Raw genomic sequence first — 18,838 nt, 5'->3', positions numbered from 1 at the left:
CATTGCCTTGCACTGGAGAACCCCACAAAGAGCACATAGTCCACCCAATGCTCTCTGGCGCAACCTATATACAAATATAGTGCTCTCTTTAGGTTCAAACAAAGAAGGAGAGGGGAGCAGAGAGGGGAGGGGGACATCAGAGAAATTCGGTCAAGAAATTCCCAGAGGCAAATAAGTCTCCTGGCACAGGACCCAAGACCCCACCACACCCTGCTTGTTATGTTATATGGTGGTTGTGTTGTACATGAGCACCTTCACTAGCCATCCTCTAATGGTGGAGAGGAAGGCCTTTAACGTCAAGCGAATCACTCTCAGCTCCAACAAACTGATGTGGAGCCGAGCTTCCGCTGGAGACTCCACTCTGGAAGACTGGTACCCCCAACCGTTGAATATGTGCTGCGACCAACGCCATCCCTTTTATAAGCACCTGAGGGGCACTGGTGAGGCCAAGGCGGAGCACTGCAAACTGAAAATGCTAATCGACCAATGAGAACGGCAGGTAACGTCTGTGGGCCTGAATGACGGAGATGTATAAATAAGAATCCTACAAATCCAATGCCACCATCCAGTCTTTGGGGTCTAGGGTACACAAGACCTAGGCTAGCATGATAATCTTTAATTTGTCCATTCTCAGGAAGGAATAGGCATGGGGGAGATCTAAAATAGGATGAAGCCCTCCGGCCTTTATCAACACCAGGAAGTAACTGAAATAACACCCAATTCCTACTTCCGATGCCAGACCCTTCTCAATTACCTCTTTGGACAAAAGGGCCTGCACTTCCTGCTTCAAGAAGAGCAGCTAGTTTTCCATCAGACACCCTGATAATGGTGGAAGGTGAGGTGGGATGGAATACAATGGAAGGGTGTCGCCCCAATGAACAATTTAGAAGGCCCGCTTGTGTGAGGTGATGGCTTACCACACCGATCCCCGGAAGAATTGTCAGATCTTGCCTCAGACAAGGTGACTGTGTGCCAGAAAAAGCACACTAAAGTGGATTTGCGTCTGCAGTTGCCGGGATGTGGGGAACTGGGAAGGTTGGGATGACTTTGGCTCAATCAGAGTGCAGGATGGGTTGAGGCTCCTCTTCTGTTGCTGGCAGCACCGTCATCAAGGCGAAGGGAACCAGCCAGGAGGATGAAGACATGACTTCAGAGGGTGAGTTTGTGAGCAAAAGTCTGACTGAAGACCCCTGAGAATTCTTGGGCCCCCATAGGTGCGCCATAGGGAACTGGTAAAGTCCAGAAGATCCACAAAATGATCTCACACAAGGCCTCAACCTTCTGTAACGTCGGGACCAAGTTTGAAATTGGGCCCAAAAGGTTTTGGGAGCGGAACTGGGAGGCATGTTCACGCCCTCTCACCTTCTTTGGAGTTCAAAAGTGTCTGGAAGGGACTAGGTCCTGCTTGAAATTATTATCTTTTTTCTTAGACTTACCCGAAGACTTCGGCCGCCATGAAGTTCTGTCATAGGAATGACTTCAAAAGCAGGTACAAGATCTTTGTTTCAATTTTGACTAGTCACCACGTGGAGTCTTTTGGTGTTTGGAAATCTGAAGTTTCACCTAGCAGTCCCGTATGGCCTTCAGATTCATCTAGGCACAGTCATGGCAGGTTCTGAAGTCCTGTTACGATCCCAGGCACCACTGGCATACCTCCTGCGGATCTGTTACAGACCTCTGCTTATGACAGTCCCTATAACACATAAACCCTGTTGCTTTGGGAGGTGACATCCCTAGCACATTGTGGACATTTGGAGAAAAAAATTGTGAAAAAACAAAGTAGTAGCTCCAGATTAGAATCTGAAGACGCAGAAAACAAGCATTTTCAATGCAATAGGTCTCGCATTTGTTAAAGTTAGAGCTGTTGGTGTTGAATAAGACAATGTTTTTTACTTTTACTTTTTAATAGCAATAGCACTATGCAAATATAACTAATCGACGGCTAATAGAAACACGCAAGTAAAAAACATTGTCATTTTCAACGCCAACAGCTCTAAGTTTAACAAATGTGAGACCTATTGCAATGCAAATGCTTGTTTCTAACTGGTGTTTCTTCAGTTTCTAGAGTTCAGAGTTTGGGCAGGATTGCTATTTCTTTATTTTGCACTCAGTGGTGCACCTTCCTTGTTAGTACAATAAGCAACGTGTCCGGCAGCTCTAGTGTTAAGGAAAATTTTCCAGCAGGTGGCTCCACTTATAAGACAGTGGTTGCCTTAAGTAAAAGACAGCCTAATAAACAAAAGCGTGCCTTTCATTGCTATCCATGCAGTCTCTAAAAAGACGGACATGAAAAAATGCATTGGGTGAAAATGTGAACAATATTTTAAAGTACAGATGCTTAGTACTGCCAGGGTGAAACCCGGATTCAGAAGAGAAAAGTTAAAAACCAAAGCCAGGGGGGCGTGGCCATGATGGCAGCCTGACAAGACGTGCTCAACCCAGCTACCCGGCCCTTTACCCCGTATAACCCCCTCATTAGCCGGCTATCTCCCTGAAATCACCGAATCCCGTAGCGCTGAGCTGTGTTTTGTGGCATGATGCTCCTGGTCGGAGTAAAGTTACAAGTGTAGCCGCCGGAATCCCTTTCTGGCCCTCTGCAGTGATCCTCGTGCGACAGAGTGCTATCATGGCGGCTGTGAGCTGAAACGACCCGCTGTGCCTCACAGACGACGAGCGGCCAGCCGACCACCCGCGGAGTGCGGTGGACTACCTTGCGGCGAGAGACTAGCCCCAGCATAATCGGACGAGCCCCGGCATGCAGGCTGAGCCGCCGGGCACCGCGACCAGCGACGACCCAGCCACTCCCGGTGAGCCGTCCCCAAAATCGAGGCCCCGGCTTTGGGCCTGGTCCGGACGAGAGGGGAACTTGTTTGCAGCCACGCTCTCGGACGGGAGCTTCCTGCTGTTTGCCCTGGCCAAATCGCCCGCTCCCGTGGCAGAGTGGCTGCTCTCCACCATAGGCTGCCTGACCAGGGAGGCGACTGTGAGGGACGGAGGTGAGAGGCTGGAATACGGGCGGTCGCCAAAATTGAGGCCCCGGCTTCGGGCCTGGTCCGGGAGGAGGAGGGGGGCCCACCCGCAGCAGTTGCCAAGAGGGGAGACTCCTAGCCGGGATCCCAGACCACCCGTCCACCTGCTTGCGGAGTAGCTGACCCCCTCCCCCCGTGTATACCGTCCTGGGGAACGGCTGCGGGGGTCGGAGGCCTGTGCACACAACGCGGGGAGCTGACAAACTCGAGCCCCCCGGCTCCGGGCCTGGTGAAGGCGGAGACCTGTCCTCAGCCCTGACACGAGGAGAGGAGGCTTTCTTCCACTGACCTCGCACCGCTTACACACCTGGACTCGGGGGACCTCGCCCCTGCTGCCCGGCGGCCGCTTAAATATTAATCCGCAGGAACTGACCTTGTGGCCCCGACTCTGGACCCGGGAGGACCCGGCCGCCACCTGACGGGAGGGGCCCGCAGTGATCCCAAGGACTCGCACCTAGAACGCGATACTGTCGGGGTCTGGAACCTTATCTGGCCTGACTGAGACGTCCACACCATACGGGGTTAGAGGGGACCTGTCACGATTGCCGATACCAGCCGCACTATGGCGGTTTCCCACTGCGCATGTGCAAGGAATTCAGGCAGGTTGAAAAGCCTGACTTCCTGGATAAAAGAGGCTTCGTGTTCTAGTGTTGCCTTGTATTTCGAATCCCGAACTTCCTGTTTTCTGTTCTTCGCGTATTCCTTGCCGTCTGGTCTGCTCCTGCGAGTCTTCACTCCCTGCTGTTTTCCTCCTCGGCCCGGATTCCTGCCCCTGGATTCCCTTACTTGCTGAGTTGATTTCCCCTTTATTGCCCCGCTCTTAGTGCGGCCGGATTCTCGATTAGCGTAGGACATTTTCTCATGCTGGACTGGTTTTGGCATGGCTCTGCCCGCCGGCCGGGTTTTGTTCCGTCGGCTGGCCGGGTCTTGTCGAGCCTTTCCAGTTGGAGGTGGCCTGCGTCTGGATTGGGGTCCCACTGCACTTCGAGTTTTTCCCCTTAGTTTTTGCCCTCATTCTTTTGGGACATCACTTCTCTTCGGATCCTAGTTACCAAGACCCGTGGATGCTCAGTTGAAAACAGACGTCTGGAGTCCACCCCTGGGGTTACGGTAACAGCGCGCTGCGCTGCTAAAACTCATTACTATTATTATTTTGGCCCAGGTGCCTTAGTTTTACTGTTTCTGTTTATCACAGGAAAAGACTGCCAACTGAGGAACCATTTGCTTTCATTCTACAGACACTCCATGTTGTTGTATGCCTATTGGTGAGAGACTTTCCATGCTCTAGAATACGACTTTCACATTGCATATGAGCTTACTGTCCTTGTACTTGTACATGTGTTTTCCTCCAGAGTGCCAAGTCCTTGCATTTATATTGTGAAGCCCTGTACCTATAGACAAGAGACCCGACCTCAAGCATCTCAGGGGGCCACCAGTCTCCCTAGCCTGGCCTGGACACTGTTGGAGGGCTGAGCTGCTCTGGTGGTGTGCACCTACCGCTTCCCATCCACTTGACGACGCCGACCCCCTCAACCTTCCGGAGTCAGCGAAACAGCAGCGGTATGGCTAACATGGGGCGCAGAGGCACTCGCACAATCACCGACATGCTTAACAAGAGCGCCCCAAAAGGGGAGAAAAACCAGGCACCTCCCTCACCCACAACAATCACCTACGCCCAGCGGCAGGAAGATGAAGGGGCACCCATCACGAAGGCCTTCCTTGAGTCACTTTTCAATACTCTGAGGGACGATTTCCAGGCCCTGAAACAAGACCTGGCTGGGGAACAACGCGAACTCCGCAGGGATGTCGATGGCCTGGGGGAGCGTGTGGCCGCAATGGAAGATACGGACCGCACCCGCAGCGAGGAGGTAAAACTACTACAACAGGAGGTCCTTCGCCTCCGGGAGTAACAAGTGGACCTCCAAGCACATGCGGAGGACCTCGAAAACTGCTCCCGGAGAAACAACATACGGGTCAGGGGAGTGCCACTGAAAGCAGAAGGGAACAGCGTCACCTGCTACCTGCAGGAGTTATTCAGAGAGATCCTCGTGGAACCAGTGGAGTTTGACATTCGTATTGACCGTGCGCATAGAGTTGGCATAGCGCGGCGGGCACCTGCAACACCCCAGACGTGCGCTTTACTGGATATCGATTTGCCAGAAGATGAGGCTTCTGGAGAGGCTTCCCCGCGACGCTCCCAGGACGGGCCCACGCAGCAATCCAGAGGCGGATGGCAGCAAGTACGCCGGCGATGCTCTTCTAAGCCAATTCTCAAGCTTGACCCAGCGACGATGGCCCAGGAACAGGCCGCGGCTGTCCAGGAGGTGGTCAAAGACACTGCAGTTCCGTCCTGAGACGCTCTGATCAAGGGAGATGCCTCTATTATTTTGACTTAAAAAAGGGGGAGGGGCGGGGGAGCCACCGGGGCTGCCACTGCCACGTTTTCCTCCACGATGAAACTCTACGGACCTAAACTATGTTCCGATAGGCCCGAGACTATGGTTTGCAACCGGGATTCCATGTTGGGGTTAGGAAGGGGGGGGGGGGGGTTCGTGGGAGGATGGATGGGGTTGGGCTGGAGAGTTGAAGGGCTGGTGGGGTTGGGGGTGGCGGCGGGGTGGCGTTCGAAAGGAGGGTGAGCGGGGGACCGTTGGGGTTGGGATGGGGGCGAAGGAAGGGGGTAAGGGAGGGAGGGAGGGAGGGAACCGGGGTGTCAGGGGAGATTCTGCGACATGCGCACATCGCAATCCACGTAATTCTCTTACCCGGGTGTTGTCACCCTTCCGTAGCGCCTTTCCCCACTTAATCTGAGATGGCCGATTCAGTGTTGAAGGTACTAACTCTTAATGTGAAAGGCCTGAATAACCCTATTAAGCGGAGGGCAGTGATTTCATATCTGGAAAACTCAGGTGCCGATATCTGTCTGCTCCAAGAGACCCATCTCCTTGCGAAAGACTGGCATAGGATGCGCTCCCGCTCCTTCCCTCATCAGTTTTTTTCTTCTCTCCCAGTGAAAAAAGCAGGGGTAGCCATTCTAGTGTCTAGGCGTTTTCAGGGGCGGGTGGGGGGCAAAACGGGGGAAATCAAAGGCAGGCTCCTCGTCCATAGCTTCTCGATAAGTGGCCAGCGCTTGACAATTGTTTCCCTGTATACTCCGAACACAGGGCAAGAAACCTTCCTAAAGAGCGCCATTTCAGAATCGCTTCAATCCCCTGACCCTTTCTTACTTCTAGGGGGAGACGTCAACCTAGTAATGGACACTGCTATGGATAGATCTGGGCATAGATATGGGGACACGGGCACTCTCTCTACCGCAGGCAAGGCTTGGTTACACGAAAGGGGCCTGACGGACTTTTGGAGGGCCAAACATCCTGAAATGTCTCAATTCACCTTTTACTCCCACGTGCACCGCGGACCTACGCTAGGCTAGACAACTTCCTCGGCTCCTCTAATTTAACTACTTGCCTTGCGGACATTGATATTGTACCGGCAGCTTTGTCCGACCACGATGCTGTTGAGCTGTCGCTCGCGATCCCCAAGCCTAACCGTCCCTCTGGGAAATGGAGGCTAAGTGAAACCCTCTTGCAACGTCCAGAGGTCGCCAAGCAACTTCACAAGTGCAATACTGATTACTTGGCTATTAACGACATGCCAGAGACGTCAGCCTCGTCCCTATGGGGGGTCCTGAAATCGGTGGCCCGCGGCGAGCTCATTGCGATAGCAGCCGCGGAGGCCAAGGCCCGCAAGGCAAAACGAGAGGACCTCACTGCCCAGGTCTCTGAACTCGGGAGGGTTCACAGCCGCACAGGGGCTCCACGGGTGTGGAAGCAATTAAAAGCAGCTAGGGCCCAATTAGCCAGCCTAGATACAGACAGGGTGGAGTTCGCAGCTCTTCGCCTCCGCCACGCTTACTATGTCGGGGGGAACAAGACCGGTCGCCTGCTTGCCAGCGGCTGAAAGCTAAGACCCAGCGCTCGAAGATCCTAGGCCTCAAAGATAAGAACGGCGCTGTCATTGAGGGGAATGCACAGGTCGCGGAAGCATTTCGCGACTTCTACGCCTCGCTGTACCACGCTGACACTGTTTCAAGCACACACATCGATGAATACTTAGAGAATGCGGGGATCACTGCACTCTCCTCGGCTAATGCGGATGCCCTAGAGGCCCCCATCCGCCTGGACGAGGTGGTAGCAGCTATATCTCGTCTTCGACCCTTCAAATCTCCGGAACCGGATGGCTTCTCAGCCGGTTTTTACAAAACCTTCAGCTCACTTCTTGCTCCGGTCCTTACTCGGCTCTTCAATTCTTTCGGCAGCCCTGGCTCCATCCCTTCGGATATGTTGGAGGCCGAGATCGTGGTGTTGCCTAAACCTGGCAAAGATCCAACACATTGCTCAGCGTTCCGTCCAATCTCTCTCCTCAATTTAGACCTAAAGCTCTTTACAGGGGTGTTAGCTGCGCGCCTGGGGCAGTGCCTACCCGGGATTCTAGAGCCTGATCAGTCGGGCTTTGTCCCGAGCCGCCAATGCAGCGATAATACCAAACGGATCCTCCACCTGGTCGACAAGGCCCATTTTCAACAATCAGATTCAACTCTGCTGGCCATTGACGCTGAAAAAGCGTTCGACCGGGTTGACTGGACCCTCCTGCAGAGGGTCTTGGCCCGCTTTCGACTGGGGGATCGCTTTCAATCCTGGATCGCGAGCTGCTATCATCACCCTGTGGCGCGGGTTCGACTGGCCGGCCTACGCTCGAGTCCTTTGGAGATTCAACGGGGCACGAGGCAGGGGTGCCCCCTCTCGCCTCTTTTATTTGCTCTCTATGTAGAGCCGCTAGCGCAAAAAGTCAGCGATAATCCCAAAGTCCATGGCATCACCTTCATAGGGGAGCCTCATACGATCGGCCTGTACACCGACTACATCATAGATGCTCTCGACCGTCCAGCACACTTCATCCCTGCGTTTCTGGGGGAATTAGAGTCCTTCGGTGAGGTATCTGGTTTCAAAATAAACAGGGGGAAATCGCTGATATTGCCCCTGGGCAGGAATGCCCGTTCTACCGCGGACACGCCGACATACGGAGGAGGCCTGCGGACGGCAACACAACTTCCGTACCTGGGTATCACCCTCGCCTCCTCCACGGATACCACGGTCGCCCTCAACTAAGCGACTCTTACTTGCCAGATCAGAGCCGACCTTGCGAGGTGGTCCAAACAACCGCTCTCCCTATTGGAACGGGTTGCGGCAGTGAAAATGTCTGCCCTGCCCAAGATTTTATACATCTTCCAAACCGTACCAGTGTCACCCCCAGTTGGCACTATCGCAACTTTACAGGCTGCCTTACACCACTTCAGGCCTCCCGACTTCGCTATTTGGTAGAGTGGTATTGGCCTGCATCTGAAAAACGGTGGTTGTTCCAGGACAGAGCGATGGCGCAAACCTCCCTTTGGAAGATTCCGTTTCGCACCCGACATAACAGACCGCAGTACCTCTTGCGGTCGCCCATTACCCGCACCATGATGCGCGTCTGGGACACAGTTGCCGTTGAAAGAGGCCTTACGACCTTTCCCTCCCCGCTCATCCCTCTCCTAGACAACCCGGAGTTCCCCCCGGGCAATGACCCTCACGCTTTCTCACAGTGGTGCGGCACGAGTTGCAGATCAGCAGGCCACCTCTTCGATCTGCAGGGCTTTTTGACCCTATCCGATCTTTCGCGGGGATACGATGTTGTCTCCCCCCACCTGTTCCAATACTTCCAGCTCCGCCACTGGCTCACGCATCCAGACTGTGCCCCCCTAGCTGGCAGACGCATGACAAACTTTGAGAAGTGGTTGGTGACAAAAGAATCGGACAAACACCTCATCTCGGACCTCTACTAAATGCGTACACCTCCAGTTGCACCAGGCCAGGCGGCGGGACAAAGGCGTTGGGAGGCAGAGCTCGGGAGGACACTGACGGATCGGTAATGGGGCTACATATATTATAGGGCCTCCCCAACTACACGCAACACCGCAGGCAGGGAAACAGCAGTGAAACTGGCTCTTTACTGGCACCTCACCCCTGTCCGGCTTAACAAAGGGAATCCTGCCCGCAGTGCACTTTGCTGTAGAGGTTGCGGGGAGCGGGGCACCATGACTCATCTCCTCTGGGAATGCCCGGAAGTCAGGGACTATTGGAAAGTGGTCTTAGATAATATAGACAGTACATTTACCACTGAGATCCTGAGATTCCCTGCTTACACCATTCTAGGCCTTCCCAACGCACTCACTTTCCCCCTGAGGTCGATCAAAGGACGCCAAATGGGGATTGCCCTGCAGGCTGCATCACAACATATCCTGTCACTCTGGGGATCGACCACCAGACCCATTCACACTGGATGGCTTCATAGACTCTGGTTCACACTGGGCATGGAGCGCATTCAAGCGACACTCACAAAGTCCGCGGACACATTCCGGAAGGTCTGGTCGCCATTGCTGTCCCTCCTTTCCACTGAGTTCAATGAAATCCCATGCCCTAGATACCTTCGCCTCTTACGCCTTACGGAGACACCGCAAGAGCCTCCGTGATCCTGCGGAGGGTTGCGTTGCGCTAACTGTGAACACTTTGATGACTGTTTTCCTGGTATGGCACACTGGTTGGGGTGGGGAGGTTGGGGGGGAGGGGGTTCTTGGTCCTTGTTTTTAGTTTTTTCTTCATTTAACAGGCTTCGTATGCACGGTTCTTGCATTGTACTTCTGCACTGGTACATGTATCGCGCCTGCAGTTTGACTTGTGGAGAAGACATGCTTGTCTGTCTCGATCGCTTTCTATACATGTTGCTCTCCTACAGCACTATATTGCTCGTCTTTGTTCTTGAAATCAATAAAACAAATTTTAAAATAAAAAAAAACAAAGCCAGTCACCACCAAAAAGCACCAGGCAAGTGTCTTTCAGATGCAAATTTGTCATCCACAGAATTCCTCTAAACATTCCGGATATGCAACCGATTTGAGACACAAAGGGGCCTGGTGCTGCTGCTGCGAGGTGCAGCTGGTGTAAGCAATGCCCTGCTCTCAACACCATCTCCAAACACATGCTGGCCCCAGATTAGAACCCAAGAAGCGGGCAAAACCCTGTAAGGGATGCGCATGGGAGTCCATTTAAATCCGGTTCCAGCTGCACAGGATAAAAGTTACTATCGGGTAGTAGGGTGTCTCTGCGGGATCCAGCGCAGAGCTCTCCTGCGCCTACATTAATCACTGGCACGTCCTGATAAGCCTTATGTCTACTACAAACTTCTGCTGAGGCAGCGTCAGCTCTTGCATACAAGTATTTTTGGCTAATGCACTCAAGAATGGTTCTCTGACAGGGTATTTGTAAATTGTATACAGCACAATGATCTCATAGCGCACTTCTTGAGTAAAAGTCCCCCTCCATGTCTCCCGCTAAGAGACGCGCTGGCACAAAGCAGCTTCGTGGGGGGTCAGAGCATACATCAAACACAGACCAGTTGCCTGCTGGGCACTCCCTACTACAAGGATTCAGCAAATACAAGAAGACTACTGAACCCCTTTTTAGGTCGAGGGACCTATAAGCTGCGAAGCAGCTTCCGGTCCGGAGATCTTATGTTGTATAGTAGGGCAGTTTAGACCCGCCTCTCAGCTCCGTTCGCTTCCATTGGCTGGCTTCCTAACCAGAGGCCAGCCATTGGAAGAGAAGTGAGTCACTCCAAACAAGCCCCGTCTTTTTCGGATTCGGGGGCGTACGTTTTGCTGTTCTTTAGCTCGTGACATCGTCCGTCACTCAGGACAGCAAAACACGCCCCGAATTCGAAAAATTCCGGAAGCTTGAGGCCGCCATTTTGCTGCTGCTCGCCCCGGGGCACCAGTTGATGTTACTCTCAGCCACCTGGGCAGAGGCGGAGCCGTGCTTTGCCGCATGACCCTCATTTCTGGTCCGGGCCCCGCCGCTGGAGAGACCCGGTTTCTCTGCTCCTTCGTTGCTGCGGCCTTTCGTGCTTTGCCGCATGACCCTCATTTCGGGTCCGGGCCCCGCCGCTGGAGAGGCCCGGTTTCTCTGCTCCTTCGTTGCTGCGGCCTTTCGTGACTGGAGGGCAGGTCGGGGGACACCACACGTTCCTGGACTGCTGGAGCTGGTAAGTGCCACTGCCGCTGGGGCTTCTTGCGGCGGGACTGGGGGCCCGCAAGCCGCACAATCATGATCATGGGTGCTATCGATGGAACTTCGCTTGTCAAAGCCTGGGAGTGTCAGTTTCGCATTCCATTACCTGTGTTTAGCTCATACACTGTTTCTGAACAGGACCAATGTTGAGTCAGTCCCCCATCCTCGGAATGAGTGAATATGGATAATCGCAGACACGTTTCCGTTTGCCGGTAACGGGAACCCGAGCAGCGTCGGACACTGCGAGAAAGGGTTGTATGTTCTTACTTCGCATTCCGTTGCAACGCATGCCTTTACCACGCATGCGTTACAACGGAATGTTATTTCTACGAACTAGCTTTTCCTCGAAATCTTGCGTGGTGACGTCATACGTCGTTAAAAGAAAACTGAAGTTTTTTTCCGTTTTCTCTTAAACAACGCTGTTTGCCTGCATATCCCGACGTGACTTCTGGTGAGTTTTTATTTGGGGGGGGAGACCCCCCCAAACCCTCCTTTTATACTTTTAACCTTTACCACATATGCCTTTACTACATACCTCGTAGTAAAGGTATGCGTGGTAAAGGCTATCGTGGTAACCACGCATGCGTTGTACTGCATGCGTGGTTAAGGTATCCGTGGAAACGGCCGCGTTGTAGTGACCGTTTCCCGCAAGAAAGCAGTGTCCCGCAGGTGCCGCCGCCGGCTGCATCCTCTCCCGCAGCCACTTAAAGGGCAACAAAGTTCTGGTAATTCCTGACCCAAGGCGATGCGAACTAAAAGACGAGCTCTTCAAAAAGTCAAGTAAGAGTTCACGCTGGGTATGAGGGCACACGCCCCTGCAGCACAAAGGCATGAAGTGACATCCGAGCAAGAGATGTAGCTTTAATAATATGGTCTCTTGTATCTTAGAAAGCCCTATTTATTACTTTCCTTGAAACCTAGCCTATCGCCGCGTGCACATCTTCTCATCATGGCCTTCATCCCTTAGTCCACCCCGGACCTTGGGGTCTGAGCTGAGACGAGGGCGAAGGCTTGGCTGCGCAGAAGGGGGGGTTAGGGGGGGGGATATGGGACCTGCGTTTTCAGTGGCATTTACAAGGAGGTTAACCAAGTCTCGTTTCCCTGAATCGTATCATGTATTATTGTTGATAAGATGCTCTGTACTGTAGGGAGCTGTTCTGACACATACTCTGTAGAAGAACATGTGCAACTTCTCTGCTTGGCGGCTAGATGTAAACAGTAGCCCGTGACCTCTCCATGACCCTTTCGGCTGTGGAGTCATATGTTTCGGTGGTGTTTGTGAGTCGCTGCCGCTCACTGATAGGTGCTGTGTTCTTTCAGTTAACTACTTTGCCTGATGGGGTCGATCTGTGCCCTATGCAGGGGGGCAGTGGGAGGGGTTAGGAACATGTTTCCAAGTGTCTTATATGGATATGCGCTCATGGGTACGGAGTAGCTGCACTTTGGTTTCTTAAAGGGGGAGTAAGTAGCACAACTCAGCAGGAGTGCTGTACTTTTAACAGGCAGTGCTAGCATTTCTCGGTAGGAAACGGCACTATGGGGGTTGTAAGCACCTGCACCTTTAATTCTATTTCCATTCCAGGGACTGGTTACCCGTAGATGCCAGGAGCGTGATTCTCGTGTGCTGTGCAGCAGCCAAGACTGAACAAGGGTGAATGCCCTTTACAGTGACATTCGTTGTTCAGGTGATGTTGTATTCCGCCTTCAGCTGTTCCTCTTAGGAGTGTGGAAAGGCAGGAACCTGTAAGGTAAATAAAGCACCTATTGTGACCCCTGTATAATGAAATATTATCAGCACTGACTTGTTACAGAACTTTAGGGTGGTCAGGGTGTCAAATATTTTCATTGCATTCGACCACTCTATTGCTTTTCCTGTCGTTTGCATAGTAGCAGTGCTACGACAGATTTACCCCGGAGCGCTCAACACTCCTTCCTCTTACTGAACGTACTTGCACTCATCAAAATCGGAAGGATGACATCTTTAGCGGCCTCATGCAAAACGAAAACCTTTGGAATCCGGGGCGAGCGCACAATTGAGCAGCACGCGCTTAGCTGACTGAGCTATCGTGGTCATCTATTAGTAATGCAGTGGTTCTAGAACCCCACTGTCGTGCCTATAAACTAAGAATTACAACGGACGACTTTGGAGCTGGGATCCTGGTTCGAATCTCGGCATTGGCTCAACACCCTGTGATTCTGGGCTCCTGTAAAGCGCTCCAATACCTTCGGGTCGAGTTCGTGCTCAATATAAATTGCAAATGTACACCTGATACAAAAATATGCAACTTTGTGGTATGTTTTAAACACAAGGCACAGCTGCCCTTCACTTGCCAGGCATTGCACCCAGCTCAGTTCACAGGAAGGCACAAGTGAAGATTTGCTTTGCTAATCACTGGTCAGTGCCGGCGGGCAGCTGGAGGCCACGACCCTGCCACACCCTATGCTCCAGGAGGAGGTCCGACGACAGGCCCTCGTTGGTTGGTCTCCAGCTCTCTTGATCTCGGGGGAGGGAGACTCACCCGGCTGCTCTAAGGTCCAGGTCACCTCGTGCAACAGATGCCTTGTACAGATAGCAGCGGTGCATCTGTGTTCTCTCTCAGCACCAAACCCCGGAATCGAGGTGGCCGACTCGATAACATGCCCAGGCATGTCCTGCCGATAGCGGCTCACTCGGACTTTCATTTAAGGGCTGTATTAGCAATTTCCTGGCACTGCACTCCACATACTGGTCTGCTGAGGGGTTTTCAAGTCACGCAGCCTTCCCTTGCGGATGCTGTGTCGCACTGCAGGCCGCCAGGTCAGGTGGTTTAGGAAGCATGCCTTATGGTAATAATTCCCACGTTCTTCAAGTCTGTTCAAACTCTAGCAAGAAACAAGTGTTGTTGTTAGCGTTGTTTGATGAACGTTATTACTTTCTTTAGTCGATCTAAATGCCATAACTGTGTGTTCATACATATAACAAGTAAAAGCAATTCAGTCCACAGTACTTCATGTTCGTCTTTACATAATGTAAAGATTATTCTTTAAAAAGAAGCTCAACAAACCTATTAGTGAGTTGCATCCGATATTCGCATTATGTAGAACGCTGATGGAATGCTACTTTATTAATTCTAGACATCGTGGTGTACCGTGGAAGTAACAATAAATCCATGTATTGCAGACAAGCATTGGCACAGTCTTGTTTTTCCCCACATTATTTTAATATTGTAGTGTTAGACTTCAAGCGCTGCGGCCATTCTGGGAGGTCACCTGCCTTTGAGTGAACTTGGGTTTTCAAGAACTTGAAGGTGTTTGGTTCTGTTTATGTCTCTGGAGAGATATATATGTATTATGTATAATGGGCTAGTCTTGGAATCTGCCAGGTGTGTTGCAGACTGGCCACTTTATTTGGTCGAGGACCTAAAGGTTGCGCTTGCGCAGTCTGGGGTCGGAGAATTAATGTTTCTTAGAAGGGCTGTAGAACCCGCCTCCCTGCCCCGTCTCTCCTCCATTGGCTCTCAAAACATCACACCTCACTCTCTCACTACCTCACTCTCTAGCTCACAACTTCACTCTCTCTCTCTCTAACTCACTACCTCAATCACTCTCTATCTCACTACCTCACTCTTTCTATCTCACTAACTCACTTTCACTCTCTTTCACTACCTCTCTCTCTCTCGCTACATCACAACATCACTCTAGGTTATATCTCACTACCTCACAACATCCCTCTCCCTCACTACCTCACTCTTTCACTACCCCACTCTCTATCTCACTACCTCACTCTCTATCTACCTCACTCTCTCTTACTACCTCACTCTCTCTATTTCAATACCTCACACTCTCTCTCTATCTCACTACCTCACTCTCTCTCTGCTAATGCAATAGGTATCACATATGCAAAAAAAAAAGCTAATGCCAATAGAAATGACAATGCCATTTATTTAGGGATACAAAAAAGATAAAAAAAATAATGAGCAATACCAATAGCTCTACCTATAATATTGCCGAGACCATTGCATTGTAAATGCTTGTTTAAAAGTGCGCTGAGGCCAAAGACGACCAATGCTTGTGAAACAGGAGGAAGGCCGTCTCGATTTATGGATCTATCTTTATTGTCAGAATAATAAAAAGCAACTAAAGCAAATCAAGGTCCAATACAAAGAAAATACGCGCACAGCGATTATCTATGCCCCCCGTTATCCTATCTCTACAGTTAATACAGCCCCTCTGATTAAAAAAATGCTTGTTACACATGATGCAGCCTTGGTATATCAAGCAATTCTTATTTTGATCTTTGTTAATGGGAGCGATGAGTACTTTTTAGTATGACTGCCTCACTTTCTAATACTGATCACTATCTTCGAAGGGTATCCCTGGCATAACTTGTTAGCGTACCTTCCTGCACCAATGAAGTGTCCGATGATGCATAGTTTTTGGCCAACTGGAATAAACCACAGTAGGTCTATTACGTGGAATGGAGTAACCTGAAAAGGGGTGCCCTTAGCTGTCCTACTGTTGCAGTAGCTTGCTGCATCATTTCCGTTTTAGCTATCTACAAAGGTACTGTCTAGCGGTGTCATAGCTGCACAATGTTTCTGTAATCCAGTCTCATTTCATTCCCACACATCTTCCAAGTCTGTGTACAGCAATCTACAATCACAATGCTGCTGTTACAATTAATAATGTCTCCAGAATATGCACACCTGCTTCCTAGCAGCCTCTGTGAGGCAACTTACACCTGAAATAAAATCAATTTCAAATGATAAATTACACGGATGTTGGTGTGCCTTCTGAATTCAGCAGTTAACCATCAGGAAGTGGCTGTGTTCTGCTGCTTCTATATAGGAATGGTACAACCAGGAAGGAGCTGGAGGCTTCAGGTTGCACCATGCTGTCTACTGGCATGGATGGTGCTAACCATGGTGTCCGCCAGGCATCCCCAGGTTTAATTGTATCTGAGACTATGTGCAACTCAGGACAGGAGGGCAGGTGTGTTTGGGGGGAAGGGGGCACATTCTATAACAGCCATACAATCTAAGACATGCATGGTAGAGGTGAGAAGTTTCACATTAGCGGAGAGAACCCATATCCCATCTCTAAGAATTAGGCTGCATCCTGGCCATGGAAAGAGTAATAGGCTGAACACCGTAACAGACAGAGGGAACCACTGTGGGCGCGTCTACCTTGGTGAAGAGAAGCCCGGGAGATCGTGCAGGGGAGGAGATGGGTTCGGAGAGTGGAGATTCACCTTCGATTTCTGTAAATGTTTGAGAAAATACGATATTTCATATGAAATATTGTTGGCCTTTTTCAGCTTCTACAGAAAATTGTATTTCTTTTTATATGTAATAGCATTTTTTAAATAGGCCGTTACTCTAACATTGAGTAAAGACATGTACGCCTGCCTGCTGTAAACATGTAATGTACTCATACAAAACCTAAATGACTCGGTTAAAAAACGTATATTTATTCAGTAGTCTCCAAATCACTGCTCAGATTAGATCGAACCTATACGCTTCCCTTAGACTATCACAGGCCTTCTTTGTGTTCCCAACACAGCACTCTCGGAAGCTGCAGAGTTTGAAACGCTGCTGGATGTTCTTTCTCTTTCTTGTGCAGTCTAGCCCTGAACTCTGACTATTGATACAAGATATGAATGAGGCAGAGAAGTGAGTGAGGGAAGGGGCGAGTGAAACAAGGAAGAGAAGAACGTGAGAGGTGGGGGACAAAGGGACAGCGGGAAAAGTGGCAGAGGGAACAGGAAAACCAGAAAGCAAGGCTGGATATTTAAGGAAGACGGAAGGAGAGCGATTGGAGGGACAGTAGTCTCAGAGGGCAGATCGTAATAAGCACGATCTGCGCGAGATTACAGGTGCGTAATTTAAAGCATTGTACAGCCTCTTTCGTTCCCCATAGGATAGCCCAAATGCATGCAAGTCGCTTTTGGAACTCTTAGAAGCTCCCTAATTGCTAATACTTCCGTGTAAACATACTAAATACACACTGGAGGTTGGTGTAGATCGGAAACTTCACTTCCGCATAGTTGCTTTCCTGGGAAATGGATCCAAAAAAGAAGAAGCCTGCGAGTGGTGCGCGGGCGCCACAGCGAGCCACGTGGTTTCAATTATTGCGCCCATGTCTGGGTACGATAATTGAAACCACATGACGGCCGGTGCACGTAATAGACACCAATAGGCCATGGGCGGAGCTATGAGCCCGCCTTTGGCTTATTGCGTGCTCTCTTTGTAAACAAGACGCACACAAAGTCCAATCGCGTGGCACAAAAGGAAAAGCACAAGCACAAGCGTGTGTGATTCGTAGGTCAATTTTCAAACACCCTCCACAAGGACTCTCGCTGCGCGAGCAAAGCTGCGCTCTGCAGCGCTAGGCGCGAGACCTAAAAAGGAACAATGTCCGTATGCATGGGTGGCTGCACAACGCCACCTACCAGCGAGCAGGAGTACTCACTTGAGGTTTCCAGTTCCAGTCGGATCCCTGGGGAATATTTACAAGGAGAGGAATGTGTGGTTGTAAATTTATATCAGAAAGGGAAATGTTAAGGGCTTTATGGAAAGGTCCATATTTTGTTATGGGGATACAATGAATCGCTGGTGGGGAAAAGCCACTCAGCAACAGATCAGAAACTGGAGATGATTCCTCCAATTATTATATGCCAAATTAATGTGGCTTTAGGAAGTTTTCCGGCACCTTCTGGTAAAAGGCAAGGTTTGATAAACTGCTGGCATGCTGTTGTAGGGATATATTTAGTCCTGTACAATACAGAGCAGATTATCAACAAATCTCTGCCAATCAAAGCTTGAGCATTCAATAGAATCCTTAGATTATGCTGTTTGGTATTGTCAAAGAACAGAAAATATCAGATGTGCACTGGTGATCAAACTACTGCCTCTCTGACATATGATCTCTGTTAGACCTGTCAGCCCTTTGAGTGGTCCCTCCTTTTATTTATTTATTTTTGTCCCCTTTTCTGCCCCTCAATCCTTTCATTTTTTTTATGTCCACTGGAATTTTTAGGTGTTGACCTGGGGGTTAGGTACTCCTTGACCCCATGGTTTCTCATAGGCCTAGAAATCCCTCCTTTTCTGAGGCCAAGCTTAGTTACTCAAAATGGTGGCCAGTAACTGCCATAAGGGTTACTTCAGGAAAGGGACCCATAGGATAACATAGGGAATCTAGAACCTTCTGGCTTGTTCTGGACACTTGAGGATAGGGGTATAAAAGGCCAACTGTAGGGCGACCATTTTGTCAGAGAGAGAGAGAGTCAGCTGGAGTGCAGGCTGTGGTAGTAGGTGGGGGTAGGACATTCAGAGGGTTGACTTCCTTCCTTAGGGTTGCCTCCTTGCTGCTTTCACCACCCCTTGCCCCTTCTTCTGCAGATCTGACCCTGCCAAGTGGAGTTCCTGATTACCCTGGACATTGGATCCTCCCCAAAACCTTAAAGTCATCCTCTAGCCTGAGGGGGAATTGGAGTGATCTTAAGGGACTGAACGGTGTGGTAGTCTGGTCCCCGTTGTCCATTGGGTGGACCTCTATTAGAAACTTTGACTGAATTACCACGATAGGAGAGAGGACAGAAGGAGTGGAGTTGATACCTACCCCCTTCTTCTCCTGCGGTTTATGATCGTAAATACGCCACGCTTTCCCCTA

General features: G+C 50.6%; 1 protein-coding gene across 3 annotated transcripts in view; it reads right to left on the bottom strand.

Moving 5' to 3' along the window:
* NFRKB (nuclear factor related to kappaB binding protein) overlaps nt 1-18,838 on the bottom strand; it is a 1,053,863-nt gene that overhangs the window by 454,690 nt on the left and 580,335 nt on the right. The gene's annotated exons all lie outside the window — the stretch shown is intronic.

The sequence above is a fragment of the Lissotriton helveticus genome, chromosome 3_1 (assembly GCF_964261635.1).
Source record: "Lissotriton helveticus chromosome 3_1, aLisHel1.1, whole genome shotgun sequence".
Taxonomy (NCBI): domain Eukaryota; kingdom Metazoa; phylum Chordata; class Amphibia; order Caudata; family Salamandridae; genus Lissotriton; species Lissotriton helveticus.
Note: the sequence above shows the minus strand (reverse complement) of the source record. Positions and strands in the feature narration are given on the sequence as shown.